The following is a 17306-nucleotide window of genomic DNA, read 5'->3' on the forward strand; positions in this document are numbered from 1 at the left end:
TGGCCATTCTAGGATTTTGTGATTCTATAGTTAAATTTAATAGAATCTGTACATTTTTTTGTGTTTGAAAGATGGACTAGAAATGCACACTGAGGAGCATAGAGTTGATTCCTTGTTTTACATTTATTCATACAGAGCTTTGCAAATATATTTCAGAATAAAATTTATGAAGTAGTACTATAGATTGTATTTCCTAAAACAATGTATTTCAATGAAAAGATGTATATTAAAAAAAGAATATATTACAGCAAGTTCAAAACAAATGTCTGTGTCTGAAACTGAAACTGGAATGAAATACCTGTACTTGAGGCTATCTTCTGTATATGTTGATAGTTATAGTCTTTATTATTTATTTTTCCATTTGAGTCACTGAAAGTAACTTGGAATTGATAATTCATGGCCTTGCTATATATGCAAGAGTTTACTGTTTCAGAGTGTGGATCAGGGTTTGAAAGAACTGGGGCAGATCATTTCCGGAGATTAGACCATAGGATCATTACTGTGCAGACAATAGGTTTATATGAATTATCATGGCAGAATAACCTTCCTTCATGAATGTTACTTCATTCCTATCTGAAATGTACTGTGTTAGCATGTTTTGAGCATGGATTATTAGATTTTTCATGCATATGTATTTGAGAATTGGATGGATAAAAAATCCCTCCTTTCTAGTGGTTCTTGTGAATTAGATTGAAAAAGGTTAGTGGTTCTAATTCTTACTTTTATAAAGCACACACCATCCACAACAATCTGTATGCTAACAAAATGAAAAGCAAATCAATGTAGAATGTAGATGCCAAAGAACTAATTCATTAGCCAGAGTGATAACTAAAAATTATTCCTAATTCTACACTGGTCACTATTGCTCATTGGTACTGTATCTAGAAGTGTTCTTGATTGTTGTTTATCTACACTGTCACCTTTTGAGAGATAAAGGATTAAGTCTGAAGAGGAATATAACACCAACATTTCACAAAATAAATGTCTCTAACCCTGAATGGAGTCTCTAATAATACTCTATGCCCATTTATCTGAAAAAAAAAAAAGAAATTTCTCGGAACCTCAAAATGAATGATTACAGAAATTTCCTCCTAACATCTTTATGCGAACTTTTGAATCATGGCCTGAACCTCTGATTGATCGCCAGAGGCAAGCACTGAGTCATCTAGGGGAACACAGGTGAAAGCACATCTAGGGGAACACAGGTAAAACCTGTGTGACTGGAAGGGGTGGCCTGGCTCCACCTCTCCTAGAATCCTTTTAAGGCTGGCTGCCATTAAGGCAGGGTCTTTTCCTGGAGATTTCTTCCTTTGGAGTTTTCCTGTAAGCCCAGGGTATGGGTGAGTGTTTTCATTTATTTTTGATTATCCTTTTCTACTGTGATAGTCATTTAGTTATATACTCTGTAGATACTAACCTAACTGCTCTGTATATTTGTTGATTATACACACTTATCAACAAGTGTTTTGATTATGAGATCAACTGTTAAAATACACAGTTTTTTTGTTTTTTTTTTTTTTTTTTGTATAACCAGTGTTTAAAAGAAATATTTTCTGCCCTTTAGAGTTAGCTTAATATTTCTTATGCATATGCACTAGCAGGAAATATACATATGCCCTAGCCCATCTCTAATAATTCATATAACTAAGGCAAACCTAGCAAAATTTAACAAAAAATGATTTTCAAGGCATCCACTTAAAAACCAGCAAGATACTTATAAATTTTATTGATCGGTAGACAAAGGAGAAGAAATTTCTGGGGACTATAAGGTATTTGGATTTAAGAAATTCCATGATTTGCATGATTGAGAGGTAGACTGGATTTGATACAAATGCTCATTTGCAGTTTTGTGGGGTTTTTTTTTTTTTTTTTTTTTTTGTTCAGACATTAATTCTGCTGAGTGCTTAAATACAGGATGTAAACTAATTGATGGTACTTCTCACTGCTTAACGTGCTATTAATAATCTTCCATACTGTGAAATACTCTGAAGAACTATAAAATACATTCTATCTCTGGCTTGGAACATTCTTGACTCATTGTTTATACTTTTCCCTAAAGAAAGAACTAAAATAGATGTCTTCAAGATGATATCTGTACATCTTAAGAAATTCTAAAATGGAAAAACAGTATGAACATACTGTATACAGAAGTTTTACGTGTTTTCTGTATTTTAATTCTTTGTGGGGCCCTTTTTCCCCTTAGTAAAATAACTGCTGTAACAAATAGAGAGACAAAGATCTTATTCAAGAAGGGTTTGAATAGCTTTAAAAAGACAACACAGAATTTATTGGTAGGTACTGAAAAGCATGCTGCATCGTTTTTATCAGAAAATATTGGAAATCCTCCTTTCTGATTTAACGTTACAAATATTGAGTGTGAGTGAAGGCTTATGTCCTGTAGAAGTTTTACTAACTAGGAGGGTTGTTCATTCTGCTTTTATTTTCCTCCAGTCTACTCCTTTGATTTTCCCATACGCAGTATTTGAAGAAATTAACTTAAGTGTTTTTTGAAATGAATATATCTCTTCTGAGAGAAGATGAATGAATAGCTCTGCAAACTCAAATTATTTAACTGCAGGACAAACATGAAGAAGCCAAAAGAACAGCTTTTCCACCTGCTTTTAGTAAGCTTTGGCTGATAAGAGTGGGTTCTGCAACTATTCAGTATGGCTAGATTCACTATATTACTCAGCTATGTCTTTAGTCTTTTACTGTGACTATAATTGCATTCATATTTCAGTCTTGATGTTTTTATGCTTGTTTACAGAGTTCAGACTTCTGATTCTGAGGAACTAGATATAAGTAGAATCTCATTCCATGGAAATCTATGAATTAAGATGTTATAATATAAATATTAATAATACACAACTAATACTTCAGTGTTCTTAGTGAATTCAGAAATATCACAGAATCATAGGAGTTGGCTGAGATATCTTGAGATGGAATCTTCTGTATTCTGGCTTGTGATCATTGCCCATTGTCCTGTTGCTGGGCACCACTGAAAAGAGCCTGGCCCATCCCCCTTGACTCACAACCACCCTTTAGGTATTTACAAGTGTTGATAAAATCCTCCCTCAGACTTCTCCAAGCTGAGCAGTCCCAGGTCTCTCACCCTTTTTCTCATAAAGGAGTTCCTCCAGGCCGCTCATCTTTGTGCTCCTTTTCTGGTTGCTCTCTGGAAGTTCCGTCTGTCTTGAACTGGGGGAGCCCACAGTTGAACACAGTATTCCAGTTGTGGCCTCACCAGGGCAGAGTAGAGGAGGAGGATCATTTCCCTTGACCTGCTGGCCGTGCTCTTCTTAATGCACCCTAGGATACTATTGGCCACAAAAATTCTACTGGCTCATGACCAACTGGTTGTCTACCAGGACATCCGGTCCTTTTCTGCAGAGCTACTCTCCAGCAGGTCAGTTCTTAACCTGTACTGACATGTGCAGTTATTCCTCTCCAGGTATAGGACTCTACACTTGTCCTAGCTGAGCCTCATTATGTTCTTCTCTGCCCAATTCTCCAGCCTGCCTAGGTCTCACTGAATGGCAGCACAGCTTACTGGTGTGCTATCTACTCCTCCCAGCTTTGTGTTTTAGTGTGGATTCTATCAATTCATGCATGTCACTGATGAAAACATTGTAACAGAATTAGACCCAGTACCAACCACTGAAAAACAAGTACACATTTTTGTATATTTATGTATGTATTTTTAGTATGTAAGTACTGATCTGATCCACTGATATAGATGTCTGCCTCCATTGTTTGCAAGCATCCTAATTAACACCCATATATATCTTTAGCTCTAAATGATAATGTAATTGCATTAAAATTTTAGATTAAGTCTTTTCTAGATAGCTGAAATTTTGATATTTCCCACGGTGCAAAATGTAATACTTAAGTATTCAGATAAGTTAAAGGGAAGGTTAAAGTACAGAAAGATGCAAAAACTCTGTTGTCGCTGGCAAACATACAAAGAGAGCCAAGTAATCCTTTTAGATTTGGGTATAGCTCACAGTATATATGTATCAGTAAATATTGCAAGTCAATTTATGACAGTATGAAATTTGCTCTGCTTATGCTATTTTTTTCCTTTTTTTTTTTTTTAGCTAAAAAACTGTAATAAGAGTAATACATCTGCCATATGCTACAGCTATACATCCTAAGGTTAGATGTCTTTCATTAATAAATTAGTTATCTTTTATAGGTTTCTTCTGGCCCCCTAAAATTCTCATTTGAGATTTTTAGTCATAGAAGAATGAATCAACTTCTCAGATAGTGTCTTATACAGTTGCCATGATTAATCCTTAATCCAACTTAATCCTTAATAAAAGAATCATACTCTGAGTGATTGGCTGAGTTTAGTAATCTCAATGTAAAGTTGTAAAAGGCACAGAAGACATTTTTCCTGTATATAGCTAGTTCTTCTGAATACAGGGAGCTGATAGGTATTTTGCTACCTAGTGCTACCACTTTGTTTCTGTACTATTAAGTTACATATATCAAAATAAAGAAAATAAAACCAAAACACGTTTCTTTTTTTCTTTGAAAAAGTAAGATGAGTACTTGATTTGTTTAGAAGAGCAACTGATCTTGCTTTCCCTAAGTACATGGATTGCAAAGGGGATTGCAAAATATGAAAATATTAGCTGGCTATTACTGTTTTAGAAATAGATTAAGTTCTAGTCCTTTAAATTTACCACCTGTTAAAAGATGAGGTTTTTCTAAAGTGGACTACATGTAGCAAACTTAAGTCAATAACTACAGGACCGAAGATATTAACCAATCCATTTGAAGTTAAACATAACCTAATGTACTCTGAGAAGTAAAATTTAATTTATTTATTTATCATAAATTTACTAGTTTATTAATTTATAATTTTATTTATAATTTAAAAGCTTAATTATTGATATAAAACTATTCATATATTTATAATATCATATATTATACAATAATTTAATTATCAATATAAATCTCATCTAGCTTCAGTTCTGTTGTTCACTATTCAAATACCAAATATAGTTTCTTAGTAAATATGGCTATCATTCTTAGAGTGAAGATGAGTAAACTGAACTGAACTACAAAGTCAGAACATATAAACCCCTCTGCATTTTTATGAGGGCATAAACACTACCATATAGAAATAAATAGCTGGAGCCTATAGCTTACATCCTCTAGTAATTTTGTGTTCATTACATGTAATGGATTAGGAGGGAGGAAAAATGTAACTAGGCAAAAAATTAATAAAACACTGGAAGGATTCCCCATGATTTTGTAGTTTTCCTGTAACTCTGGTAAATGAACTTTGTTCATGCTCTTACCGTAGCATATACATTCAGAATTTTTGAATATGTTGAGTGAAAATAGTTCTTTCACTACTTATACCTTGTTACTTACAATGAAAAAAGTCTATGAGGAAATCATTTATCAGTGCACTTCTTGTGACAATGTCTGGATTACCATTGCATTTGGGTCAATGGCTTGTTTACAGTCACCTTGTTGGTTTGTTTCTTTTTGCTCCATCTCTCTATGGTTTGTGTTACCATTCCAAAGCATTGTATTATAGTACATAATGCATTCATCATACCCTTCATAAAATATATGCATAATGATGAGATTCCACTGCTGAACTTACTTTACAGATGCTTACATTCTGTTACACCCATTTTACAAGAGCTTTTGTAACACTTGCATATTTGTACAATCTTAGGAATTCATACAAAAAAATAATATAGAATTCTAAGGTGTTTGCCAACCATTTTATTTAATTTCATTTGTGTTTCTTTGCTGTTCTATGCATTGCTTAAGGCAAAAAAAACCACTAGAAGTTCCACTTGCGAACCTCACTTATGACTTTTATTCTTGAGGAATTCTGTCTCTAATGATCTAAAATAGACCTTCACCAAATTTATTATATTTTAAATGAAAAAGATGCAAATCTGTGAAATATTTAAGTCACTTTTTTCTTTCATTACCAGATTATGAATTTTTAATAATAATACTATTAAATTTATTATTAATAAAAAATACATGTTTAATTTTTTATCTATTAAAACAGGGCAACTGAGAAAATCATCCAGTCTATTTTCTTGTTCAACAGTGACTTGGGTAATGTGAAACAGGTACATGTCAATAAGCAATTGATAGAAATCATAAAGGAAATTATTCAATTTTCGTCATTAACTCACTTCCATTAACTATTTCTCCTTTTAAGTAGAAGGGATGATTTGTATCTTAAAATCTTCTTAAAGAAAAAAAAATCAGTATTAACTTACAGAGCAGAGAACATAGAAAATTTTTCTTTCCTTATGGTACTCCTTTAAATTTTTCGAGTTCTCATGGTGTCTTTTATTTTGAAGATTAAGCAATTATTCTACACTTTCACTGTTTTCTAAACCTTCTTACTTGCAAAATTTATGATCAAGGATGCTAATTTGCTAATCCTTCCTGTCCATTTGAAAGCAACATGGACGTCTCTGATAAAAGAGAAGTGTGAGCAAGTGCTTAGTTTAAAAGCCACAAGGGACATTCTGTATGTTTGTGATGAAATAATTCAGAATAGTTTATGCTATACAAGGCTGTAGGTCTTCCCCGAGGCCTTCAAATGTCAGAAGAGTAGGATGACTTTCCCACTTTTACCATTCTAATGCATTCTGGAAATATTGGCCTCATATTTGTGACCCTCATCCAACCAATATTCATATTCTTGTCCCATTATTCACTGCTTTTGTCATGTGAAAATTATGTACAATAATTTTCAATCTCATGTTGCAAACTAACAGAATACCGCATTTAATATTAACTGGAGATAATTAGTTAATCAAACCTATGTGTTCCCCGGTTTAGTTTGTTCATTTTTATTTTGTAAAGAAAAATAGGATATAGTGTGTTTATCCAAACACCCTTTTACGTACCATATGCAACAGTAAAGTTTGAAAATTTTCTGTGATAAGTTGCAGATGTTTTCATTTTCAATAATTGCTTTATTTCCATGTTATTCAACTGCAGAAAAAGAGCAATTAGTGCAATACTAATTGTTCTTTTTAAATTCACAGCAATGTTTTTCCGACACAGTCTTTATCTGCTCAAAGCCTTTGCTTGTTGTATTGTATCACATAATGACACAATTACAGAAAATCAGACATGAAGTTCCTAACTCAAGGTCTTATGTGAAGCAGTTTCATTTGCCTTTCACAACTGACTGGTACTGTGAAGCACCACCTCACAGTTGAAAGCCAGTGATTTCCATCAAATTTCCTTGCATAGTGTTTTGAGCGCTAAGAGCCTGCCTTTGGCCTAGAAAAGGAGGCTTAGCTGGTGGGCTGCTGTTCTCTTATTCTGGCTGCAGTAGGCTGGAGAAGAACAAGAGCAGCAGAACCCAGGCAGACCTGAGGGTGCGATAACTTTTGGCATGAGCAAGCAGCTGGCAGTGGGTGCGATGGTAATGTCTTCAGTTCACACAGCTGCTTCTGAAAAATGGTGTGTGAACAAGCCGTAAATCATTCTTGTTGCAGAGGGATATTTGGTAAATATATTTGAAAGCCCTTATTGCTTCCTGTCTCTAAGAACTACATGAGTAAATTGCTTGAACAGAACTTAGTTTGAGAAAAATCCTGTTGAAGTATTTGGAAACATGTAAACTGTCTTTTAACCAAGCAATCCCTTTCTTTGGAGGGACTGAATTTTAAAGAAATACCTACTACTGTTTACATTCTGTTTTCTCCATATCTTTACCAGTTTTTTGCAACATTTTCATTGCAGCCAAAAGAAACTTCTAGTGTAATTCAATGAACTTGAACGTTTCAGCAACCAAAGGTGACTTATGCTTTGGACATGCAGCTGACTTTGCCATGAAATCTACTGAACAAGAATGGAGGTGAATATTCTTGTGTTTGAAAGGCTAAGTTGAATGAGAGGTAATGAAATTTAAGTATTTGCTTTGTACCTCCACATAATTTCTGAGAGGATCCGAAGTGCTACAGGTATGTTTCTCTTAATTTGTGCAATTAAATGGTAAAATCATACTTAATTTATACTAAAAATTTGTATTTATAATATATATTACACAAACAATATCATTTTATAACGTATATTATATTGTTTATAATATTCTTAGGTATTTGCGAGTAATGAAATTTCAGCATGTGTCAGAGCTGTTGGACAGATTAATTATTACCCTGATCACTACTACTAATTATATAACATCAGCGCATGTATATTCACACAGAGCTATTAGAGTTAAACTCAGATCTGTGTAATGTAAACTGAGAAGTATATTAATTTGTAATTCTGTTCTTCACTCACTTTAGGGCCTACTGTCTTTTAATGCATTTTGTTTTTATATTGAACTCATTACACATTTGTCTGTCTCATTGACAGTGTGTTCCCACTTACAGTAGATATCTTTTAAAGGGAGAACACAGCAAGTTTTATTAATAGGAATGAGATGTTCATGGCAAGTAGAAAAATAGTTGCAATCTTTCTAGTAAAGAAAATAAAGTCAGTAGGTTTGACCTCCTAACTGCAGTTAGCAGCTCTGTAACCTAGTTGGACTCCAAATGGCAACAAGCCACATGCAAAGATGTGCATCTGTAGAAGGTAATGTTGTGTTATGCATACACAGTGCAACGTCTACAGCAAAATGCAGTGAAATAAAGTATGTTGTAGATATTTTTATTACTGAATTTAGGAATAAGCTACAGGACAGCTGAATGATTTGCAAGAAGCAACTGACAGAATGAGTTACAAGAGGCAGTGACAGTAATAAAAACTACAAATTGCTGAAGCATAGAGAAAAATTGAAAGGAGAATGGAATTTTGAGGTATACTTGCTGACTAGAACTCATAGTCCTGCTATTTCTGAGATTTTTATTCTATTTCCTGATTAGATTGCTTAAATTATGGAAAAATAAATTCAGTCTACTGATTTATTGACATTATTATATTGACATATATCAAATTGGGCAGTTCATATCACCTCTTGGTATATGTTGTTATATATCAAGATATTCCATAACAGCTATTTGAATATCAAACTTACTGTGTTCTCAGTAAGAAAGACTGAAGGCTTTTACATCAAATACCAGTAGGTTCATAATTATGTATATGTACCCTTGCACTTCAAGATTACTCTCAGAAAAATATTTGTATTATCAGTATTTTACAAAGGATATGACCAAAACCTTGTACTGAGAGATCATTTCTTCTCCAAACACCATGCAGTAGAATACACAAAGAAAGAATTTATCACTTCAGTAAATATATCTGAGTAAGGAAAACAGAACACCGAACATTTAATTAATTTCACATCTAACTAGCAAACTAGGAAAAACCTAGCAGGTTTTTCTGAAGTCCCAGGAAATGAGCTAGAAATAACACCCCCCCAGAATAAAAATAAAATAAAATAATAAAAAAAAAATCAGCTTTGTTAGGACTTTCTGTTTTTTTTTTTTTTTCTCATTTCATGTAGTTCACAAAGATTAATGGATTTAAGAGTTTGTTAATGATGTTCTTAGTAGTAAGAATCATCATTCAAGAGCTTTACTTTCAAACTATTGGATAACTTCATACAAGTCTGGATATAAACTAAAGATAAGGTCCTTGATGAAACTTGCAAGCTGCTTCATGATGAGATGTGTATGTAATTTTGCAGCCAGAATTGTCAGGAACATGCATGCACATCATGTATTCTGTAGTTGTTAGCAGATGCAGACACACACAGTTTGAAGGCATGAATGGGTAGTGACAGTGGCGCAGGAGTATTTATGATGAATTCTAGGAAGGCTTTTAACCTGAAAAGGGCTTTAGGCACCTAGTGACAGAAATACCCATGTTGTTTTCCTTTCTTCAATGCAATGATTCAGTCTGCAGGTAGTTTCATTTTCTGTGTGATGTTTCTTTAAAATACAAGATATCTAGACAGCTCAAATATGCTATTTGTAGAAGAAAAGGAAAAGGTGGTGTTCTCAGCATGTAAGTAGTGTGTAAGATGTGTGATTTTTCCTACCGTACAAGGCACTGCCTTCAAAGTGTGAATTTCTTACAGGAGACTTGGTTCTATATTTTTTTATTTTAATGTATAATATTTCTGTGGGGCTTTTTTCATCTCAAATTTTAACCTTTAGATACATTTTCTCTAGAATTTCTACTGAACAGTTTGTCAAATCATTCTTTTGGAGAAAGTTTCTAGAAGAATTTCCAATGAAGAGATGATTTTTCAGATAGAGCTTGTACATTAACAAGGAAGTGTTTGAAAGGTTTAGTGTAACTCCAATACCCGAAATTAATGTAATCACAGAATGGCTAGGGTTGGAAGGGACATCAAGGATCATGAATCTCCAACCCCCATGCCATGCAGGGTCACCAGCCTCCCCATTTAATTCTAGACCAGGCTGCCCAGGGCCCCATCCAATCTGGCCTTGAACATGTCCAGGGACAGAGCGTACACAACCTCTCTGGGCAGCCTGTTCCAGCACCTCACCACTCCCTCTGTAAAGAACTTCCCCCTGATTTCCAACCTAAATCTTCCCTCCCTCAACTCCAAACCATTTCCCCTTGTCCTTGATGCTATTCATCTAATTTTTAAATTATGTTTATGTGACTGTAGAAATTTATTTCTAGGCAACGTACGATACATCAATTTAGATGTCTGTAAGAAGTATCTTTATATTTGTGTGCAGAAGGTTCTTTATGCAGGAGTATGGTGGGGATCTTGCAGGAACTACCATGAGAGAGAACTGTGGTAGAAAATATTATGGATTCAAAAGCCTACAGTAAAGATCACAGCAAGATTCCTACAGATGGATTTAATCTACAACTTAGTGTCAGTAAAATTATTATGGAAATACTGAATAGACAATTTTATTAGAGAATTTGATGAATTATGCAAGTGTGCATCTAATTAACCATAGAACACAACTAAATTTGGAAACACATCAATGTGAAGATCTGGAATGAAATATTATCAGGTAATTTAAAAGCAAGTCTGGCCAAAAAAGAAAGTTTCAAGATATGGTGAAGAGTTTGCTCTAGGTCAGATTGCCGTATGGAAATCTATTTAATCCAGTTGGAATTTTCCTTGATTATTAATAAAGTGATATATTAGCACGAAAGAGAAAAGAATGCAATTCAAATATTAAGGATGTGTAAGTTTAATACAATTTCAAAGGAGGATGTGTGTATCAGATGCCATCTTTGGAAATATTGGTAAGTTGTTTAAAATATTGACTGCAAAATATAGAAAGTAAAACCACAATCGCATTATTGTGATGATACTATTCCTGATGAAAAAATATACTGTTATTTACAGAATTTATCTAAATTCTTGATTCTTCCATTAATGCCTCCAGTAATTTTATTTACTTATTCACACTTTCTATATATACTGTGAGCTTTATTTCTGTTTAAAAAAAATATTATGATCTACGTATATCAATCACCTTTGTTTTCCTTTCACATTCAGCCTGAAGTTGTAACTCTGTTACTTCCTTTGTCACACAATTAAATCCAAAGTTGATACTTTCTCTAGTTTAGTGTAAGGATTTCAGTTAATATATTGTAGAAGACTGATTGTACTTCAGTGGATGTATTGATTTTTTTTTTAGTTGAAATACAGATTTATGCCAGCTCAAGGAATGGGCATTTCGTATCTGTGATAGCCTGGGTTTATTAAGTTAAGCCTATACATAGAAAGAAATGGATCTTGCAATGTGAAGAATTACTCCAATATTTATAAGTATTTGAAACTGCATATCTGTTCATTGTGTTACAGAATTCTTAAATTATGTATATTTTGTGTGTGTGTGTGTGTGTGTGTGTATATATATATATAGTAATTTCAATAAAAAAATTCTAAAGAACTTAGTGTTGGTTTTTTTTTTTTTTTTCCCCCAAGGAAATATTGCTTTACAAAAGAGAGAGAACTTTCTTATCTTATGTACACTTTTTCATATCTCTAGAAAATGATCTGCCATTGTTATTAATAACCCAAATTAACACTTAGCATTAAGTGCATCTAATTCTGGTCAGTGGTTTTCACTGCCATGTATTGTCTCTTATTATCAAATTCATGGTCTTGATTGTAAGATACACTAAATTGTCTCTTTCATTAGAAAGAGAAAATTCATTTATACAGTGTTGAATGAGATTCATAAACAAATCTCAAAACAGGTATTAAATATTTTGTGAAAAACACAATCTTTTCACCATGTGCATCTATAAGTAAAAAAATAAACAAATCTTGTTTTCTGACAAGATATTTGCACAAAATATTTTCATGAAGAGATCTTTCTGGTCTTTTGTAACCTTTCCATGGTGCAGGGATAAATCTTTTTATCAAGTGACAATGATCTTTATCTGATGCAAAAATAATTACAATCAAGATTTTGTTTTTCAGTTAGGAAAGACAAATACGCAGAATCTTAGGCTGTGAATTTTCCAGTGCACAGTAACAGTATTCATGGAGGAATATGGCAAAGTGTTTTCAAAGCTTGCTGCTCATCCCACATGTAGTTTATACAGCTGCAGAATACATATATTTAAATAAATGTGCACAGTGGACATGGTGAGAGCATGATGTAAAGAAGCAGCTGTTAAAAAACAAAGTCCGTGTTAGATTCTAAATGAATAGGAGCACAATGACACAACTGAATTTCACATTGACTTAAATGTAAGAACTGAAAGATCTAAGCCATGCTACTGAGGTGTGCTTGAGAGTGGCTAAAGGTAAAGCACTGTAAGTAGAACAGTGTCTGCAAAATAATAAATGTGTTCAAAGATGTGTTCTTGTGGGAGACAACAAAATTGCAGATAAAGTATGTCAGGAAAAAAAAATATTTAGTAGGAGTAAGCCCAAATACGGAAGCAGACTTTGAATTTCAGCTTATCACACTTGAAAATGATGATGAAAGTGTAGTATTTTATGGGTGGATTTTGAGTAACACAAGCAAAAGAAAACTCCATGGAAACTCCATTCCTGGAGGCATTCAAGCCCAGGCTGGATGTGGCTCTGGGCAGCCTGGTCTAGTGGTTGGCAACCCTGCACGTAGTAGGGGAGTTAAAGCTAGATGATCACTGTGGTCCTTTTCAACCCAGGCCATTCTATGAAAATTACATATTTTCTGGCGGATCCTCTTAATTAATTTTGTCAGAGTTAAAACGTAAAGAAGTAGTATGGTGTCAAACAGATTAAACAGCCAAATAGAAATTATTTTGAATATGCAAGTTTTTAATGTCAAGAGTAATTGTGGTATTGAATTTTTTTCTTCTTACAGGTACAAGTCCAGTATTTCAAAAAATTAAGTATTTATCTACTCAAGTTTATAGTTGGGTGTCTAGCAACTGCTCACCAGTCTATCAGTTTGGAATCTGTGCACCTAAGAGAATCTGGTAGCTGTGAAAATTAACAAAGAAGCTTGTTTCAATCAGGATTTATGATTGATTTACTCTTGTATACAAGTCTAGGCTGTCCTACAGGTAAGCTCAATCATTCTATTATGAGAACTACTGTGATTTTGGCTCCCATTTTTTTTTTTTTTTGTCTGATTTGCATGACTGGACTGCATTAGTAATCTAACATAGGAAAAACCTGAAATTAGGTACACTACAATAAATTATCACTGAGGATTATAGAACAGGTATTAAATATTTTGTGAAAAACACAATCTTTTCACTATGTGCATCGATAAGTAAAAAAAATTCTTTTCATAATAATTTTCCTTTCATTTTAAATATTTGAAAAGGAAAAATATTTAAAAGAGAAAAAGTCCTGAAAAATTCTGTGACAGAATGGAATGATGGGTTGGTTCTAATGCCTGTAAATATCAAACAAAGAAGCAGTGACAATGGTAGGTTTAAAGCTTTTGTGCTTTTTGTACTGTTTTTATGCTGTTAATTTTACATTTTGCAAAATCATTTAGTCATCAACTTATCCACAAAAATTCATATGTTATTATTTTCCCATATATAGGTTCAACTAGCATTCTGTCAGAATTGTCAAAAGGAGGGAATGCTGTCCCTTATCTCTCCACTGATGGACCGATCTACAAATTTTCTAGTTTAGTGAATAAAAGTATCAAATTAGAGAATTCAGAATAGAAATATTAACTTTTATGCTGCTCTCTGTTTCTAAAACTTCATATAAAATTAAGAAAAAATAAATTGCAATGTAGGAATGATCTATTAGTATATGTGGCCTGTTTCCTAGTTGTTATCAAAAAGAAATAGAACAAATATTATTACGCCTAACAGAAGCAAATTTGTTTTTTTTAAATGTCCTTTCAAAGAGAAAGAGTAGCACCACTCTTGGCACCAAGCGCAGTATAAGTTTTGTGTCAGCTTAGATATCTATTGTTTTATTTTACTTTTATAATATTTTACTACCATGTTGTGGTGGTATCATCTGGGACAGGATTTTTTTCCCTTCATACTGTCTGGTATGGTATTATCTATGTATTGGCTTAGGTAGAAAAGCTATGTTGATAACACAGTGATGTTTTAGTTGTTGCTAAGCAGTACTGTACAGAGTCAAGGGTGTTTCAGCTTCTTATACTGTCCTTCTAGTGAGGGAGATTGAGGGGGCGCAAGGAGCTGAAAGGGCACAGAACAAGGAAAACTGACCTAAGCTGACCAGTAACATATTTCATATAATGTGACATGCAAAAACTTTAAAAAGTCTGGGCAATTGGCTGAGGGGCAGCTGCTGATCAAGGGCTGGCTGGGTATTGGGCAGTGGGTGGTACGTGATTGTTTGGTGCATCTTTTGTTTCCTACACACATATTATATTATTGTCATTTCTATTATTATTTTCCTTTGCTTTTTCTGTCTTAGTAAATAGTTTTATCTCAACCCAGAAGTTCTACTTAATAGTTTTTTATTCAGTTATCTCCTCATCCCACCAAGAGCAAGCAAATGACTGTGTGGTGCTGAGCTGCATACCAGGTTTACCTATAACACATGTAATCCTAGTAGATTTATAAAAAACAAGTTAAATTTTGGGAAGAGGAAAGTATCTTTTCTGATTGTTTCACAATAGAGCCAGCTTTGTAGAAATCTATTCAACCACTGTTAAATTATTATCACAATGAATTTCTAATTTTGGTAATATATTTAGAAAAACTTTCAGATTCATAGTAAGTTATTATATAAGCATAATATTATGCATATGTAAATGACAAACCACCACTATTTTCCTGTTACAGTAGTACATGTATAGAATGCCCAGGCACCTGTGAGGAAGAAAAGCATGAGTACTTTTTTTTTTTTTTTTTTTTTTTTTTACAGTAATAGATCTTTAGACCTCCTCCACTCTATGTAACTAATATCACTACCACCATTATCTAGCTTTGGGTGAATATAAAACATGCTGTTATTTCCATGTTAAGAATTCATATCCTTACTTTACTGTTTTATATTTATGGCCACTAATAAAGAGAAAAGTTCATGAGTTCAGTCTTCCTGAGGATCATGATGCCTGCAGGGAAAAGAAGTTGTCACATACCTAAAAAACATGCCAATCTCTCCTTATCCCAACAGTTTCTAGCCTAGGTGTTGAAGGTGTTGGTCTGAGGGAGAGAAAGGTGTGGGGAAGAGAGTTGTATGGTGAATTATCAATGGAAGAATAAGGAGGAAAAAAAAATCACTGTAAGCATTATTTGGGTGATTACTAGAAAGTCATGGTGAGGGTAGTGAGTGAAAACTGATATTCAACAGCTTTTCCAATGAAGTTTCTTATTTCTGAGATTCTGCACAGGAGAGAGATGTTACCAGAAACTAATTTTAGATCCAAGTGATCCCCATTAACATAGGCTACCCTTCTTTGGGAAGTAGTTTAAAGCATCTTTGTTACTGCTGATCTATGTAGAGTTGTAAGATTTGAAAGAATCTGGAAAGATCAAAGAATCACAACAGAGCTTTTGTCCTGTTTTAGAAAGGCCCATCTTCATTGAAGATTAGACAGTTGTTTAGAAAATGTATTGAACTCTTGGACTGTTTTGTTAAACAGAGATTAACATATTTAGATAGTTATGGTTCAGAATGAACATTCTGTATGGCTATTTGAGAGCCGCTCCAGTAAGCAGTGCAGCAGGCTGGTCTTGTTCTTCCAACTGATCTGATTCTACCTTCACTCTTCCAGTATTTTTTTCTGCCCCTGATACTGCACTGCGTGGAGAGAAGAAATGAAAAATGCACATGGAAGGAGACTTTCTGAGGACATACTTGAAAAGTACACTCGGACAAAGGCACTGGCTGCCAAAAATGGTACTATATCTAAAAGTGCAACCTACACTGAAGCTGTGGGGGAACCAATGCCAGAGCAGAAACACTCCCAAGGGGCTTATAGGTCTTAAATAACCTGTGTTGGATCACAGAAAATAAGAAGGGGGAAGAGAAGAAAAAGATTAAGGAAGAGGGATCAGCAGAAAGAAACTTCTGTGCACTGACCATGACCTCCTGCACTGCCTGTTGCCTCACCGAAGGGCTAGAAGGGACTGAATGTAAAGGACTGAAAAAGCAAGACGAGTTCAGACTAAGAAGGAGGAAGGAGATGTACTGGACTTGGTAAAGGGAGAGAAAAAGTTTTTATCTGTTTCTAGCTTGTCCTCTTTGGGGTTTGGTACCTGAATCCATAACTGAAAATTTGCAATTAGTTGGCAATGAATGAAGTGTAGAGAACTTCCTGGAGACAAGTTTTTGTTTTTGTTTTTTTCCATGATGTCTGATGCGCTAATTCATCATATTATTTGAATCAAAATAATTTTTATTTTAGGGTCGGCTGAAGTTCAGATTATTCAATAATCAGTTGATGTCTCATACAAAGGATGGAGAGAATGCGTGCAGTATGGGAAATAAACAGGAAGAGTTGGAGATCTGTGTGCGGTCGCACAGCTTTGATCTCATTGCAATCACAGAGACATGGTGGGACAGCTTGCACGACTGGAATGTTGTCATGGAGGGCTATGTGGTCTTTTGGAAAGATCAGCTGGTGAGGCTGGGTGGTGGAGTTGCTCTTTATGTGAGAGAGCAGCTAGAATGTATTGAACTCCACCTGGGGGAAAGTGGCATAGCAGTGGAGACCTTGTGGGTGAGAACCAAGGGGTGGGCTGGTATGGCTGACACTGTTGTGGGTGTGTACTACAGGCCCCCTGATCAGGAGGAGGAGGTTAATGAGGCTTTCCATAAGCAACTGGAAGTAGAGTCACAATCCCAGGCACTGGTGATTATGGGGGACTTCAAATATCCAGATACTTACTGGATAAGGCACACGCGGTCCAGATGGTTCCTACAGTGTGCTGAAGACAACTTTCTGATGTAGGTGGAG

The 17306-nt window shown here is 34.4% G+C and overlaps 1 long non-coding RNA gene across 2 annotated transcripts; it reads left to right on the forward strand.

The window, feature by feature from the left end:
- The first annotated feature begins 1304 nt into the window (after positions 1-1304).
- On the forward strand, positions 1305-16635 carry LOC125694357 (uncharacterized). 2 transcript variants are annotated; one of them, XR_007377526.1, is made up of 5 exons: positions 1309-1340; positions 6047-6110; positions 7795-7970; positions 13260-13461; positions 16122-16635. It is a non-coding gene; the product is annotated as an uncharacterized LOC125694357 (long non-coding RNA). The 2 variants fall into 2 exon arrangements; XR_007377525.1 differs by lacking the exon at positions 6047-6110 and having other exon boundaries at positions 1305-1340; positions 7750-7970.
- Positions 16636-17306: the final 671 nt, after the last annotated feature.

This window comes from Lagopus muta, chromosome 6, assembly GCF_023343835.1.
Source record: "Lagopus muta isolate bLagMut1 chromosome 6, bLagMut1 primary, whole genome shotgun sequence".
In the NCBI taxonomy this organism is placed as follows: domain Eukaryota; kingdom Metazoa; phylum Chordata; class Aves; order Galliformes; family Phasianidae; genus Lagopus; species Lagopus muta.